Genomic DNA, 18364 nt, shown 5'->3' with positions numbered 1-18364 from the left:
CGTCTAGATTCATTCCTAGAAACCCTAAGTATATTTTGGCCGAAATTGCAAGAAGAAAATCAGAAAATAATCAAGGGAATTCGGCAAGAATATATTAGGGAATCTCCATGGAGTTTTGTGATTGGTTGGATGACACACTAGGGCTTATTTGGCAATTTCTCATTGGTGGAAGCTATGTGGAATTATTAACTTAATTCCTTGGAAAATAAATCAGAAAATATGTGCTTGGGGACCAAGTTTGCCGTCCCCTATATATTCCCTCTCCATTGTGACGTTTTGAGGCCCCTCCTCTCTTCCATACAATTTAAACTTTAGAAAAAATCAGAAAACTCTCTCTAGCTTAGCCGTGTTCTTCTCCATCCTCTAGGGCAACCACGAAGTGCAAGCAAGGCCAAGGAAGAAGAAGACAAGCCGTGAACACCATCCATCCTCCACCTTGAAGATTGCTTTCGAAATTCAAGAGACCACATCACCTTTTCGTTCATCACCATCTCCATCTCTTGGTGTAATCCGATTCTCCTTGTAACCTTTGCTTTGTATTTTCGTTGGTTATGCCTTAGTTGACACATATGTTTGAACAAGTTTCGAATTCTGAAATTCTATGAATAATTGTTAATTTTCAGATTCATGTTTTGCGATTTATGGTTGCTTATGTGTGAGTGTTTGATTAAATTTGCATGATAGATAACTTTTGTATTTTAATCTTATGTGGTTGCAAACACCTAGGGTTTTTATATAATTGGTGCTACGAATTTAAGAACATGAATCAACTTTTTGGTTTTGTGTTCTTGAATCAATAAGTAGTAAAGGTTTTGTACAAAAACCGAATTTAATCAAAGAAGATTGCAATTAGGTGGACTTTTTCATACTAAGTTGCACATTTGAATTGATAGCCTTTCTAGATGCTTAATGCGTTAGACATGTATGATTGACTAGCTTTCTAGGGCTTGAATGCATGTTTGATAGGATTAGTCTATGTGCTTTCACTTAGATTAATTAGCGTTGAAAGTAAAATATGGGAAATTGTTTGCTTTGAACGTTTCACATGATCAATTCCTCTTGCATGACTATGATGAACAATGATGAACTTGAATCAACTTTAATCATGGGTTTCGAATTTGATCTTTGTTCTTGCATTCCATTTATATTTTTATGTTTTTGCATTTTAATTGTTTTATTAACTTAGTTTTAATTTCAGAAAAACCAAAAATCAAAAACCCCCTTTTAATTCGTAAATAATGTGCATATGTGTGAATATTATACTTTGTTTTGATTTTAATTGTTTAATTGTTTGACAATGACAGGTGTACCCTCAATCCCCGGAATAGAACGATCCCTATTTACTTTATACTACTAATGACATTTCAGGGTTAAATTATGCGCTTGCTTAAAGCGCATCACTTGGACGGCAAACCCTTCTAGGGTTTCTTCCATGCGTCACAAACCCTAGTTGCTTGGGCCTTGATGGGCCTTGATCCATTTTGCCGAAAATTCAAAGTGTTCTTGGGCTTCGTTGCTTCATCTTCAAGCCTTCTTATTTTCCAACGCAAAACACTTCATTTCTTTCATTTCTTTTCATAGTTGCGTTGGAAACTTCATTGGTAAGCTCTCCTCCATTTCGCAGGGTTTCCTGGTTGCACTAGGAAAGCTTGTTTCTTCATTTCTGCTCAAATGTGTGGCCCGTTTTCTCTCATATTTGTTCGTCTTGATGTTCGCAAGCTCCTCTTTCCATTCGTGCGTTCATTTCCACTTTTTAGCTCGGAAGTCCTGAAAATAGAAACTAGTATGAAAAATAGAAACTTACCTAATTTGAAAAATAGAAACTTACTAAAAATGAAAAATAGAAAGTTACTAAAAATGAAAAATAGAAACTTGCCAGAAATGAGAAATGAAAACTACAAAAATAGAAACTTCCTAAAAATGGAAAATAGAAACTAAGAAAAATGGAAACTTTCTACAAATAGGAACTTTCCCAATCAAAGAATGGAAACTTTCCTAAACAGAGTTTTACTAAGGAAATGACGCAAGAAATGTAAGGAAATGCAGTTAAAACGTCGCATTAAAATGCTCCTATCAAATTCCCCCACACTTAGCTTTTGCTAGTCCCTTAGCAAAATCAAACAAAGACACACACTAAGACTCAACGAAAATTAAAGACTCAAACAAACAAAGACTCTATTGCCCTTTAACTATTTGTCTCAGCAATCTCTTACTTTCACAACACCAAGATTAGCACTTCACCAAGAATCAATGTTTAGACATTCGAGAGTTAATTAAAACACATAATTCACATATACACAAGTAGGACATGGTTGGAACAATGGTGATGGTTTCTGTTAAGCATGCTTCAACAAGTATGATTCAAATCTCACAAGTATATCCCTCTTTCTTCTCTCAGATCATGGCAATGCTTAAAAGCTTATACACTCAAGTATATGTGAAAGATAGCAAGTATATCACATAATGCAAGAAACGAAAGCACAAGTATAATTTTCTTTAAAGATATCATGAAGGATATCAACTACTTGCACGAATGGACTGCCATAGGTTCAACTCTTGTAACTCATCTCCACATCAAGGGCTGTCCCATCTTAAGGATCCAGAAGGTCTTCTCAAGGGTTATAATGGGGCCAAGGCTCAAGGTTTAAAGAAACGAAAGGTAAGGATTTAGCAAAGTGTCCTAAAAACCTAGTAGAGCTCATGTTGGTGTAGAGAGACTTCTAGAAATCCACCAAGTATGCAAAAACGTCACACTCCCATGGGGGTGTTGTAAAGGGGCCTAATGTCTTCATGTTGGGCCCGATCTTCAATGTAAACTTCCCTTGAACTCTAGTGAAATGGACAAAGGCCAAATTTTTCTGTAGTGGGCCTTCAAATCAAAGCAAACTCCAAGATCACTAAGTATGGGGTACTAAAGTCCACAAACATATTCTCTTTTCTTTTTCTTAGCCGTTTACATATTTTCATTTTTTTCTTTTTTTCTTTTTTCTTTTTCTCGGCTTTTTCATACATTTTTCATTCATGGACAAGTTTACCCCCACACTTGAACCTTCACCTCTTCTTATTCTTCAATGTTGATGCCAAAAATCTTCAAGTAAAGTCTCAATTTAGCTCCACTAAGTCCTTAGGACAAAGGGTAGGGTTTTAGCTATACTAAGGCTTAGGTTAAAGATTTTAAGGGTGATGAAAGAAAAGGCTTAACGTAGGCTCAAAGAGGTTTATCTAGGGGAGTCCCACGACGGGCACAATTAGGGGCACAGGTTCATTTGGCAATGGTGGTAGTTCCTAGGGTGCCTCTATCCTTTCCAGAATCCGGGCCATGTATTGATATAACGTCTCAACAAGCACAAGAGCGAATTCTAGCATTCTCTAGTCCATTAAACTTAATCTATGGCAAGCAGTCAATCAAGATGAAAGAATAATGAGATCATCAAAACATCGCCAAGAAATTAAGAATATATTTTTCATTCACTCCAAGAAAAGGGACATGGGCACAAGTATCTCACATGGGCTTATTAAATCAAAACTCATCTTAACATGCTCATATTCTGTACCAAGGTCATGCAATCCATATCCACTACAAGGCATATATTTTTCATATATCTCAATTAACCAAAGAATACCATTTTAAGTCATCTCAATTTCGTGATCCTCTTTTAGTCATGATTTCAGAGATATAGAATCATCCTAGACAGTTGAAAGGGCATCCTAAGACTCAAAACAGAAACAAAAGCAACGAAATTTTTTATTTTTATGACATTTTTCGATTTTTTTTTTGTATTTTTCAATATATGACTCAAAAATAAAAGACTCAAAATATAAATCCCTTCCCCCACACTTAAATATTGCATTGTCCTCAATGTAATCGATCCTAAGCATGCAATGAAACACTTAAGTATAAAGGGATGAAATTTACGAAAATAAAGTTCAAAGAAAAACAAAAGGCATAAAATAACGAAGTAGGGAGGAAAAAGAGCAAATCTGCGTTGAAGGCTCCTCCACAGCTACTTCTGAATTGGGTTGCCTCCCAAGCAGCGCTTAATGTTTATAGTCTTTCAGCCTAGACTTGTACCTTCTTTTAATCCTCAAGAGGTGGAACGTTTTGGAGGGGTACTTCCTCCACTTCGTGTTCCACAAACGCCTCATAGTAAGGCTTCAAGCGATGGCCATTCACTTTGAACTCGTTACCTGTTTGTTCACTCTTTATCTGCACAGCTCCATGAGAAAACACATTAGTGATAACAAAAGGTCCAATCCAACGAGAACGAAGTTTACCTGGGAAGAGTTTGAGACGAGAATGGAAGAGAAGAACTTTTTGACCCACAACAAAAGTCTTCCTTCGAATCATTTTATCATGGAATGCCTTAGTCTTTTCTTTATAAATGTTGGCACTTTCGAAAGCATCATTCCTAATCTCCTCTAACTCTTGCAACTGCAGCTTCCTATGAAGCCCAGCTTCATCAAGATCCATGTTGAACTGCTTCACAGCCCACCAAGCTTTGTCCTCTAACTCCACAGGTAAATGGCAAGGTTTGCCATAGACAATTCGATATGGGGACATACCTATGGGAGTCTTATATGCAGTTCTGTAGGCCCACAAAGCATCCTCCAAGCGTAGTGACCAATCCTTCCTGTTAGGGTTCACAGTCTTTTCCAATATCCCCTTGATCTGACGATTTGAGACTTCAGCTTGCCCACTAGTTTGGGGGTGATAAGGTGTAGAAACCTTATGTGTAACATCATATTTCTTCAACAAGGCCTCAATCGTCCGATTGCAAAAGTGGGATCCACCATCACTAATGAGAACTCTAGGCATTCCAAATCTGCTAAAGATGTTAGACTTGATAAAATCTGCAACAACCTTAGAGTCATTAGTTCAAGTGGCCTTTGCTTCCACCCATTTGGAAACATAGTCCACGGCAAGTAAGATATATAAACACCCAAAAGATGAAGGGAAAGGTCCCATGAAATCTATACCCCAGACATCAAATATTTTAACAGTTATGATATTAGACAATGGCATTTGATCTCTAGAGCTTAAATTTCCTGTTCTTTGGCATCTATCACAAGTCAAACAATAAGCATGTGCATCCTTAAATAACGTTGGCGAAAAGAACCCAGACTCTAACACCTTAAACGCAGTCTTTTTAGACCCAAAGTGACCCCCACATGCTTTAGAATGGCAAAAAGAAAGTATGGCATTATGTTCATGTTCAGGCACACATCTCCTAATCAGTTGATCAGAACAATATTTCCACACATAAGGTTCATCCCAAACATATTGCTTAACAGTTTTCTTAAGCCTATCTCTATGAGCACGTGACATGGTATCAGGAATCTTCCTAGAAACAATATAGTTCACAATATCAGCATACCATGGTTCACTTACCTGAAGTCCAAAGAGCTGCTCATCTGGAAACGTCTCCACCAGAGGGAGAGGGTCTTCTGCATGCACCAAACGACTCAAGTGGTCAGCTGCCACGTTTTCACTACCCTTCTTGTCCTTGATTTCAACGTCAAACTCTTGCAAGAGTAGAATCCATCTAATGAGCCTTGGTTTCGCCTCCTTCTTGGTCATCAAGTACTTCAAAGCTGCATGGTCAGTATAGATAATAACTTTTGTACCAAGTAAGTAAGAACGAAACTTTTCAAGGGCAAAGACAACTGCAAGGAGCTCTTTCTCTGTGGTGGAGTAGTTCATCTCTGCATCATTCAAAGTCCTTGAGGCATAGTAGATTGCATAAGGGAGTTTGTCCTTCCTTTGCCCCAAAACAGCTCCAACTGCGTAGTCAGAGGCATCACACATCAACTCAAAGGGCAACACTATGCCAATAACCTCATCAGACGACAGACAATGACCGTCGTCTGATATGCAAAAAATCTGTCGTCTATTAAGCTGATATCTGATTGACGTTCAGACGACGGTCAAAGCCCGACGTCAGAAATTCACTCAGACGACAGACACCTAAAAAAAATCTGTCGTCTGAATGTGCTTAAATATGTACAAATTGTAAATGTATGTGGTTAAATATGAAATAGAACCACAGTTAAATGTTGTTGTTGTCAAACTCTAGCAACAGACTTTACAAATAATCTATTGTCTATTTTGATGCGAGACGACAATAAAATGTCGTCTGAATGTGTAGAATTTCCATGTTTCTTTGCCAAATCTGTTGTGTGAACTTTGTTGAAACAACATCCACTATTAGTTATCTATTGTCTCTCTTGTTGTAAAAGGACATTTAAATGTCCTTTGAATGTGTAGATAAACAACATCCACTATTAGTTATCTATTAGTTATCATGGGGGCAATTGTCCACTAAGTACACAGAATCATTTGATTGTATTGCTGAGAAGATAAAAATAAATTGTTTCATATCCAGATAAGCATACATATACACTATGCTTGAAAGTAATCTTGAGAACCAAGACTTACAATTACCAACCCCAGCCTTTGTTGATAATGCCTCTTTGTCCAGTAATTTTCAGAGCTTGAAGAATAATATTGGTCATCTTCTCTGGTTCTTGAAGAGGCTGATACAAGGCATAATAAAAGAAAAAAAAAATATTACAATTCCTGCAACGACACCCATAAGACAGTAGGAAATCAGCTGGTGCACTCGCCAATTTGTCCCTTCCTCTCCCTTAGATGCAATTACTTTCCGTCCCTTGTATAGGTCAACTGCCTCATATGTAGATACACCTAAAGAAACTGGGATATGCATAACATGGGCAGTTGCTGATAGTGTTCAGATATAGGGTTTTAACATGTTACATGGGCAAAAAAAAATAATATTACATCAACACACAGTAATAGGAAACAGTGAAGGCCACTTGTAGTACCTGTAACAAATTCACTATCCAATAGGCTGTCGAACAAGTAGATGTGTGATGCTGTGGTGAACAGGAAATGATTATTTAACAGTTAGCTCTGCATAATAATATAACCAGGGGAGCTTGAAATAAAAAAATTCTGATAACTAAGTTGAAAAAAGTAAAATCTTGGCAATTTGCAGTGCAAAAAATGCGACCCAGACAAAAACCAGAAGTCCAAACTCTTTCCAATAAACATTCTCCACAAGAGAGATCTGAAATGTTCATTTAAATTTAGTTTTGAAAACTAGACCAAAAAGACAATACTATCTTCTGAGGTAGCAATTACCTCTGGCTCCTTTTGTTGGTCATTTTTTAGGCCAGCTGGAAGAGGCTTGTATTCTGCATTAACACCAGCTCCTGATTGAACAAATAGATATATTATGGACGACCATAGAAATCAACTACGCAAAAGAATTTCAACTATGTTGACAAACATTGGATCAACTCACCATTTGACTCCAGTCGCTTTGCGGCTTCCTAATTCAGGAAAATTGATGTTAGAGATACATTTAGTAATGTGAACATATGTATTTTTAGGAGCAGTTAGACCACATGAAGCTGGAAATCTTATAATTTCAACGGATTCTCCCCATAATGTTATCAAGGCAGAAATCCATCCCGAACTTGATGTGGTTTTAGGATGTGGACATAACCAAATCTGAAATACTAAGCTGACATGACATGCTATAATCCTTGAATGATCTTAAACTATTAACAAAAATGAGGTCTCTTCTAAAAGCAATGAAAAGGAATTAGTTATGATGTCATTAGCATGGTAGCTTCAGTTTATAGATGCAGTTACCCTTTTCATAATAGTTTCCTTTTTCCATGTATCAACGCCCTTGAAGAATGCTTTTGTTGATGTGCTTGCAAATGACCATTATAAGTGGTTTGGTGATTCAGGATTAAAACAAAGCCTAGCAAGTACAAATAAAGATGACCATTACCTATAAAAAAAGAACAATAAGCAAAATTGTGACCATCCAGTCAGCAAAGATCACATTGAATGCCACTCCTATACTAATTCCCATCATGAGCATCAGTTGGATAAGTACTTCCAAATCATAGTCGATAATCGGCATATCTAGCGTAATGACAATTTAGAAGTAATCTCCATATGTACATACCGAAGAAGCCAAGTCATCTGCCTTTAAAGTTTTAGCAAGACCAAAATCCCCTATATACAAAACAAAACAGAAGGTAAAGACATAGTTGATGAAAAAATCAGTGTAATGACAATTTAGATCATTTCCTAAACCATTTTAAAATCCATCTTCAACTCACCAAGACGAACATCATGATCCTTAGTAAGAAAAATATTGGAACACTGCAAAAAAGACCAGCAGATTGATCTTAAAAATTGTAAAATGCAATAGGAATTCAGATGGAAAGTGGTAGCAGTGGTAAACATACTTTTAGATCATGATGTAGAACATAATTTTCATGCAGGTATTCAACTGCCAAGAGTAGCTGCGTGAACCACCTGCATAGTTTCTAAGCAACATAGCACAGTCACAACAGGAGCAACACGTAAGTTAAATTATTAAATTAGCTTGTGAGATCAGAAAACGTGGTGTTATTGAATAGAGAAATGAGTATACCTCCTCGGGAAAATAAACCCCATTGGATTTCTTCATCAACTCAGCCCTGCGAAGTTTATACATGACAAACAGTGTGAAAAACTAAAGGGTGTATATATATGCAAGATTATAAGAATCCAAACCAAATAACAAGGTTTGTAACAACAGTAAACAACTCACATATCTCCACCTTCACAGTATCCAGAGACAATGCAAACATAGCAACCCTACATTACGAATCCAATACTTCTAATTCAGTACAAACACAAAAATCTAAAACCCAACCAATAAGATACAAATCTGATATACTCATCCCCATACACACATACACAAGAATGCCTCACCTTCTCAACCCAGGCTTCCTTAAATTCCACAATGTACGGGTGCTGAATCAGGGCAATAAGAGCCATTTACACATCAACCAACAAAACTACATAACTAAATCTACACCAAATAGCAGTAAAACTATATCCTATGAGAACAGAACCGGAAATCAAAGTATTGAACTTGAAAACTACCTCTTGATGAGCAGATCTCCGGCACCGCACCGTCTGCCTCGCAAGCCGGATCTTGTTCAACACATACCTATTTTAGAACAGAAACTCTCCATAAGACCGACTCATCATCGAGCCCAAAATCTCTATCTCTTTCTCCCTTCCCATCTTCTTCTTTTCTTTTCTTTTCTTTTCTTTTCTTCTCTCCCTTTCTCCTCCTCTGTTCGTTGTCCTTGTTCCTTCTTCTTCTTCTTTTTTCCTTTCTCGTCTAATCCCCCTTCATCCCCAATTGACAACAACTCACCCTTATCCCTTGATTAGAAAACCACAACCACTAACAACCAAAATCAGGTTGAAAAAATCAAGGAATCAGATTAGATTAGGGTTTAGAGCATTAGGGTTTACTTACCCCCATTGGACGATGAAGGACTTGTAGTCCCAAAAATCCTTGCGGCGGAGGACGTTGATGTTGACGGAGACGCGACCTTTAGACATAGCAGCGAGATTAGGAGGCGAGATCTGAGTGGGCTTGGGTTAAAGGAGAGGAAACCAATTTGTTTTTTTGTTCTGTTGTAATAAGCAAGCTAAGAGGGAGTTCGATATCGGTGAGGAGGGAATCTGAAAATTGGATGAGGAGGGAATCTGAAAAATGTGCAGCGCGAAACCATTCTTTTTGGTTTGATAAATTTGTCCGGGGAGAGAGAAATCATTAAAAGTTTGGAACTAAATTCCTTCATGTTGTGCCAAAAAAAAAATAGTTCCAACAAAATCCAAAGCTCATTTACTCTTTTGACAAGACGACAGATATATGTTGTCTGAATACAAACAAAAAAAAAAGCTACGACTCAAAACGAAATCAATTTATCTCCTTTGACGAGACGACAGATAACTGTTGTTTGAAAATAAACTTAATTCTCAAACCTAACTTACCATGGTATGTTGCTATATTCAGACGACAGTTTTTACACTGTCTGTCGTTAAATTATATCAGACGACAGAAACCAACCTGTCTGTCGTCTGAGCTCTGTTGTCTGATAAGGTTATTGGCATAGTGCAAGGACCAATCTGGAGGCAACATGATTGGGGCAGAAGTCAACAACTCCTTAAGCTTGTCAAAAGCTTCTTGACACTCCTTGTCAAAGTGAAACGTCACATCCTTCTGGAGTAGTTGGCATAAAGGTCTCGAAATCTTGGAGAAGTCCTTGATGAACCTCCTATAAAAACCTGCATGGCCAAGGAAAGAACGAATCTCTCTCACAGAAGTGGGAGAGGGTAAGTAACGCACAATATCCACCTTGGCTTTATCAACCTCTATTCCCCTAGCAGAGACAATGTGTCCTAGAACTATCCCTTGTTTAACCATAAAATGGCATTTTTCCCAGTTTAATACAAGGTTAGTTTCCATGCAACGTTTCAAAATTATCTCCAGATTATTAAGACAATCATCAAAATTCTTTCCAAAAACTGAAAAGTCATCCATGAATACCTCTATGATTTTCTCAATATGATCTGAAAAGATACTTACCATACACCTCTGAAAGGTACCTGGGGCGTTGCAAAGGCCAAAAGGCATACGTCGATAGGCAAACGTCCCAAATGGGCAAGTGAATGTTGTCTTCTCTTGATCTTCATTGGCTATGGCAATCTGATTGTAGCATGAGTAGCCATCCAAGAAGCAGTAGTAGTCATGTCCAGCTAGGCGCTCAAGCATCTGATCAATGAATGGAAGAGGAAAGTGATCTTTCCTTGTTGTTGCGTTGAGCCTCCTATAGTCAATGCACACTCTGTGGCCTGTGACCGTCCTTTGGGGCACCAGTTCGTTCTCAGCATCCTTTACCACAGTTACCCCAGACTTCTTGGGCACGACCTGAACTGGGGAGACCCACTTGGAGTCTGAAATAGGTTATATGACGCCACAATCTAGGAGTTTGATGACCTCCTTCTTCACAACTTCCATCATAGGAGGGTTGAGACGACGTTGAGCCTCTCTAGTGGGTTTTGTCCCCTCCTCAAGAAGTATTCTATGGACGCAAGTAGTAGGGCTTATTCCCTTGATATCCGCCAATGTCCATCCTATGGCGGTCTTGTGTTGCTTCAACATCTCCACCAATCTCTCCTCTTGAGACGAAGTAAGAGAGGAGGACACAATCACTGGTAAAGTCTCCTTGTCTCCTAAGTAGACATACTTCAAGTGGTTTGGTAGAGGTTTAAGTTCGAGTTCTGGTGCCTGAACCACTGAAGGTAAAGTCTTATTAGCAGATAACTGAATGGACAAGGGTGAAGTAGACTTACCTACATAGGGTGAAGCTTCAAGGAATGAGACGTTTTCAATGATCTTTCCTTCACAAGTGTCCTTCAATTCCTCCTCTGAGATAAGGGCACCACCTTTCGTGTACCCTACTCCTTGTTCGAGTGTTGTGGCTAGGGTATCCTCATTTATGGCATCAAACATTTTCTGGGCAAGATCATCCAAAATGTCAATAGCATAACAATCATTTATATCAAGAGGATACCTCATGGCTTCAAAAATGTTGAAGCCAATAACGTCACCATCAAACTCCATGGTGAGAGATCCTGCATACACATCTATCTTCGTCCTAGCTGTCCTTAAGAAAGGACGTCCCAAAAGCAAAGGAGTGGAACTCACAGGGGAGTCCTCCATTTCCAACACATAAAAATCAGCTGGGAAGATAAGATGGTTAACCTGCACAAGCACATCCTCCAACAAACCTCTAGGGTATGCATTGGATCTGTCAGCTAACTGAATGATAACATTGTCAGATTTAAGTTCCCCTAGACCTAGGGTTTCATACACAGAATAGGGCATAACATTAACAGATGCACCTAGGTCTAGCATGGCATTCTTAAAGCGAGAGTTACCAATAGTACATGGAATAGTAAAGCTTCCAGGATCCTTATACTTTGGAGGAATTTTCCTCTGAATCAAGGCAGAGACATTTTCACTTACCTTTACCACCTCCTTTTCACGGTTTACTCTCCTAGTAGTGCAAAGCTCTTTGAGGAACTTGGCATACTTAGGGACTTGCTTGATGGCCTCTAGGAGGGGTAGGTTCACTCGCACCTTCTTGAAAGTTTCCAAGATAGCTTGGTCACTCTCATCCTTCTTAGATTTGGCAAACCTGCGTGGGAAGGGTATGCAAGAAGAAGAAGGGTTAGCAATAACCGAATTTGATAAGTTAGAATGAATACCTTTAATTTCCGGTTTTGCCTTTGGTGAGGACGCCTTGGTTTCTTCTTTGGACGTTGCAGGGTCCTTCTCAATACCCAACTTGGTGGGTTCTTGGTCTTCCTCAATCTCTATGCTCACTTGGGCCTTCTTGGGTGGCTTAGGTTGATCCACAAATGGCCGTCCACTCCTTGTGGTCACAACTGATGCATTCTCCACATTACCCTTTGGGTTAGGTATTGTGACACTAGGGAGCTTCCCAGTCTCATGGATCTTGCTCATGAAGTCCACAACTTGGCCCATCTGCTTCTTAAGGTCTGCAATGTCCTTGGTATGGGTTTGTTGTCCTTGAATCAAAGCCTGAGTAGAGTTTGTCAAGGCTTGTGTAGAGCTAGTCAAGGCCTCCAACGTTTTATCATAGTGAGAGTGGGGACTCCCTGAATTCTGTTGAGGAGGCATGTAGGGCCTTTGAAAAGAAGATCCTTGAAATGAAGGTCCTTGAGGACGTTGGAAGTTCCCACCAAGAGGATTCTGAACGTTTTCATTGTTGGTCCACTTGAAGTTGGGATGGTCCCTCCATCCTGGGTTATACTTATTTGAATAAGGGTCATGCCTAGGACGTGAAGGTCCTCCTTGATATCCTCCAATAGCATTTGCAGATTCCCATCCTCCATTTTCATTGAGTTGAGGGCACTGATCTGTAACATGCCCTTGCATAGAGCATACCCCACAAGCAATGGTGGCACTTGGTCCTGATAGGAGCATTTTAATGCGACATTTTAACTGCATTTCCTTACATTTCTTGCGTCATTTCCTTAGTAAAACTCTGTTTAGGCAAGTTTCCATTCTTTGATTGGGAAAGTTCCTATTTGTAGAAAGTTTCCATTTTTCTTAGTTTCTATTTTCCATTTTTAGGAAGTTTCTATTTTTGTAGTTCTCATTTCTCATTTCTGGCAAGTTTCTATTTTTCATTTTTAGTAACTTTCTATTTTTCAAATTAGGTAAGTTTCTATTTTTCATACTAGTTTCTATTTTCAGGACTTCCGAGCTAAAAAGTGGAAATGAACGCACGAATGGAAAGAGGAGCTTGCGAACATCAAGACGAACAAATATGAGAGAAAATGGGCCACACATTTGAGCAGAAATGAAGAAACAAGCTTTCCTAGTGCAACCAGGAAACCCTGCGAAATGGAGGAGAGCTTACCAATGAAGTTTCCAACGCAACTATGAAAAGAAATGAAAGAAATGAAGTGTTTTGCGTTGGAAAATAAGAAGGCTTGAAGATGAAGCAACGAAGCCCAAGAACACTTTGAATTTTCGGCAAAATGGATCAAGGCCCATCAAGGCCCAAGCAACTAGGGTTTGTGACGCATGGAAGAAACCCTAGAAGGGTTTGCCGTCCAAAGCATTGAGAGAAACAAGGAATTGCCGTAGAAAATCAGAATATTAAAGAGAAATTCGGTGGAGATTTTTGAGGGAGAAATAAAAGGAAGGAGAATATATGTTGAACTCGAAAATCTCTCAAAAGAAGTCTAGATACATTCCTTGAAACCCTAAAGGAAGTTTGGCCGAATTGGAAGTGCAAAATCAGAAAATATCTTAAGGAATTTCGGCAAGTTTATTTAGGAAGATATTCTGGAAAATTATGTGATTGGTTGAGACACATCATAGGGCTTACTTGGCAAGATTTCATTGGAAGAAATTATGTGGAGTTATCAAGACTTTGCCGTGAGAAACCCTAGAGACTTACACGACTTGGAGACCAAGTTGCCGTCCCCTATATAGTCTCTCTTCCTCTCAACGTCAAAGGTTCCTCTTCTCCATACAATTCACAACTTAGAAAAAAATCAGAAAACTCTCTAGCCTAGCCGTGCTCCTCTCCATCCTCTAGGGCAACCACGAAGTGCAAGCAAGGCCAAGGAAGAAGAAAACAAGCCGTGAACACCATCCATCCTCCACCTTGAAGATTGCTTTCGAAATTCAAGAGACCACATCATCACTCCATTCATCTCACCTTCATCACGGTGTAATCCGATTCTCCTTGTAACTTTGCTTTGTATTTTCGTTGGTTTTGCCTTAGTTGACACACATGTTTGAACAAGTGTTGGTTTCTGAAATTTTATGATTAATTGTTAATTTTCAGATTCATATATTGCGATTTATGGTTGCTTTTGTGTGAGTGTTTGATTAAATTTGCATGATAGAAATCTTTTGTATGATAATCTTGAATGGTTCGAAACATTTAGGGTTTTTATGTGAATGTTGCTACGAATTTAAGAACATGGATCAACTTTTTGGTTTTGTGTTCTTGAATCAATAAGTAGTAAAGGTTTTGTACAAAAACCGAATTTAATCAAAGAAGATTGCAATTAGGTGGACTTTTTCATACTAAGTTGCACATTTGAGTTGATAGCCTTTCTAGGTGCTTATTGCGTTAAACATGTATGATTGACTAGCTTTCTAGGGCTTGAATGCATGTTTGATAGGATTAGTCTATGTGCTTTCACTTAGGTTAATTAGCATTGAAAGTAAAATATGGGGAATTGTTTGCTTTTAACATTTCACATGATCAACTCCTCTTGCATGACTATGATGAACAATGATGAACTTGAATTAATTTTAATCATGAGTTTCGACTTTAATCCTTGTTCTCACATCCCATTGATGTTTTTATGTTTTTTTTGCATTTTAATTATTTAGTTAACTTAGTTTTATTTGTTTTTCTTAACTTAGTTTATTTTTCGAAAACCAAAACTAAAAACCCCCCTTTGAATTCGTAAATAATGTGTATATGTGTGAATATTATACTTTGTTTTAATTTTAATTGTTTAATTGTTTGACAATGACAGGTGTACCCTCAATCCCCGAAATAGAACGATCCCTATTTACTTTATACTACTAATGACATTTCAGGGTTAAATTATGCGCTTGCTTAAAGCCCATCAATTTTTGGCGCCGTTGCCGGGGATTGAAAAATCATTTGTCATATTGTGAATATTTGTAATGTGTTGTTTATATTGTGACCGAAAAAAAAAAAATTACTTAGGTTGTTATTTGTATTATTGAACACGAGTTTAATTGTGGGTTGTAAATTAAAGAAGGAATAGGTGAAGTCGTGTTTATTAATATTGGCCTAAACCCCTTATTGGAATTAAATTTGATATCAATAGTATTTATAACAAAAGAAAATGTTGTGACACTTAAGGTATATTGGATTAAACATAATCTTGGAAGCGTAGCTGTTTCAGTCCCATTGCACAACAAGATTCCCTGTTCCCGTACCTAAGTGTTGAAAGTAATTGTAAATAAAAGAATTGTAAAAGTAAAAAAAAAAAAAAAAAATTGTGAATAGTGACGTTTTGTATATGTGTTTTGTGTGAAAGTTTTGTGTCTAATTATACTTGTAAAGAATTAGAATTAAAGAAAATAAAAATTGGAGTTATGAATTTTGTTAAATACTTAATTGTTGCGAGTGTGTAAAATCGTCTGAGTAGACAAGGGCCCTTTTGTTAATATTGGCCTTAACCCTTCATTCGTACCTTTCTAAGGTCTTATGAGGTTGAGGGCGGCCTTTATTAGCACTTGGAGAACAGTTTAACACATGAGTAATTTCCCAGCTGAGTAAGGGGCATTACAGATGGTGTCTTAGGTTGAGACCCTGGGTGATGGGTTCAATTGGATCTCAGAGATACTATAGACTGTGCGTAAACCACAATGTGGAAGTAGCCAATAGGGGCGTAAACCTCAATGAGGAAGTAGCCTCCGTAGTATCACCAAAATGAGTCCTCCCTCTCACTTACCTCTTAATCTGGCTATCTGGCCTTCTGAAACAAAGGAAAGTGACTTATGTCTAAGCGACTATCCCTATATCGTAGCTCACCAATAGTAGTGGTTTCTATTGGGCTCGACTTACAATTCGGAATCAATTGAGTTATTAACTTTGTTTATAGCGTTTGCATGTAAAAATAAAATACTTGTACATACCCTTCACATGTAAATTGGTTTGTTTTCTTACTTCTCTTACTTGTACAAAATCTGTAAGTTTCTTTTGTTGCTTGTGAATAGTGACGTTTTTGTATAAAGATTAACTTGTATTTCTTGTCTTTTGTAAGTTACTAACTTTTGTACATCTTAATGTTGTTCAGAATCTCCATGTATGTCCGAGCCTTCTAAGCTTCCTAGCAAGAAAGAGATTGAAGAAAGGCTCGCTCGTTTGAAAAATCCTCCTACACTTGAGTACAGAAGACCATCTTCCTTGACATTCAAAGAGTACACAATTAACGAGCAAGGGAAGAGGGTCTATTCTTCTGAGGAATCTACTCCACCTACTCCTACTCCATCTCCTCCTTCACGTTCACCTTCACCTGTGGTTTCGTCTAACTCTACACCACCACCTGAAGAAGTTCAAGAAGAGAGAATGGCATCCATTAGGGAGCTATCTACAGCTACAGTCGAAGGAGGACCCCCTATTGGTATTGTGTACCCTGCCCCTGCAGCAGGAAGACAAGCAGAGTTCGAACTGAAGAGTGGGCTATTGCACCAACTCCCTATGTTCCATGGGCTTCCTATGGAGGACGCCCACAAGCATCTTAGAGCATTCCAGGTTGTGTGTTCTAACATGCAACCACAAGGAGCAGATGAAAATATTCTGAAGATGAAGGCATTCCCATTCTCCTTAGCTGACAGAGCCAAAGATTGGCTATATGAGATTCCTGCTGGACGTATCACCTCTTGGGACACAATGAGGAAGGCCTTCTTGGAAAAATACTTCCCTGCTTCAAAGGTCATCGCACTTAGGAAGAAGCTCAGTGGAATTGAACAAGCCCCAGATGAGTCTTATGCTGCCTACTATGAGAGGTTCAATTCCTTACTTGCCCAATGTCCTCAACATCAAATGAAGGATGAGACCCTACTTACTTGCTTTTATGAGGGACTCTTACCATTAGAGAGGCAAATGCTTGATGCTGCAGCTGGAGGAGCTTTTGTGGACAAGTCACCTGCAGCTGGAAAGGAACTTATTGAGAATCGTGCCCTCAACAATCAACAATATGAGGGTATAGGGCATTCCATTCGAAAGGTGCATGAAGTGGGCAGGAATAATGCCATTGAGGATCAACTGAACAAGCTCACTCTCCTAATGAACCAAGTCGTCACTTCTAAGGGAATTGGTGCACCAATAGCTTGTGGGGTATGCTCTATGCAAGGGCATGTTACAGATCAGTGCCCTCAACTCAATGAGAATGGAGGATGGGAATCCGCAAATGCTATTGGAGGATTTCATGGTGGATATCAGGGAGGACATCAACGTCCTAAGTATGATCCTTATTCCAATACCTACAACCCTGGATGGAGGGACCATCCCAACTTCAAGTGGACAAACAATGAAAACACTCAGAATCCTCTTGGTGGGACCTTCCAACGTCCTCAAGGGCCTTCATTTCAAGGATCATCTTTTCAAAGACCTTGCCCCCTCCTCCATAGAATTCTGGGACTTCAAATTCTCATTATGATAAGGCGTTGGAAGCCTTGACTAGCTCTACACAAGCCTTGACAAACTCCACTCAGGCTTTGATCCAAGGACAACAGACCCACACTAAGGACATTGCAGAACTCAAGAAGCAGATGGGCCAAGTTGTGGACTTCATGAGCAAGATTCTTGAGAATAGGAAACTTCCTAGTGTCACAATACCTAATCCTAAGGGTAATGTAGAGAATGCATCAGTTGTGACTACAAGGAGTGGAAGGCCATTTGTGGATCAACCCAAGCCACCTAAGAAGGCCCAAGTGAGTATAGAGATTGAGGAAGACCATGAACCCACAAAGTTGGGTATTGAAAAGGACCCTGCAACGTCCAACGAAGAAATCAAGGCGTCCTCACCACCAAAGGCAAAACCGGAAATGCAAGGTATTAATTCTAACTTATCCAATTCGGTTATTGCTAACCCTTCTTCTTCTTGCATGCCCTTTCCACGCAGGTTTGCCAAATCCAAGAAGGATGAAAGTGACCAAGCTATCTTGGAAACTTTCAAGAAGGTGCAAGTAAACTTACCCCTCCTTGAGGCCATCAAACAAGTCCCTAAGTATGCCAAGTTCCTTAAAGAGCTTTGCACTACTAGGAGAGTAAACCGTGAAAAGGAGGTGGTAAAGGTAAGTGAGAACGTTTCTGCCTTGATTCAGAGGAAGATTCCTCCAAAGTGTAAGGATCCTGGAAGCTTTACTATTCCATG

The 18364-nt window shown here is 38.8% G+C and overlaps 1 long non-coding RNA gene across 1 annotated transcript; it reads right to left on the bottom strand.

Annotated features, from left to right (window-relative positions):
* Positions 1-8289: 8289 nt before the first annotated feature.
* Positions 8290-8685, bottom strand: LOC133726847 (uncharacterized). Its single transcript, XR_009854937.1, has 3 exons — positions 8637-8685; positions 8478-8523; positions 8290-8370 (listed from the first exon to the last, which is right to left on the bottom strand). It is a non-coding gene; the product is annotated as an uncharacterized LOC133726847 (long non-coding RNA).
* Positions 8686-18364: the final 9679 nt, after the last annotated feature.

This window comes from Rosa rugosa, chromosome 1 (assembly GCF_958449725.1).
Source record: "Rosa rugosa chromosome 1, drRosRugo1.1, whole genome shotgun sequence".
NCBI lineage: Eukaryota > Viridiplantae > Streptophyta > Magnoliopsida > Rosales > Rosaceae > Rosa > Rosa rugosa.
Note: the sequence above shows the minus strand (reverse complement) of the source record. Positions and strands in the feature narration are given on the sequence as shown.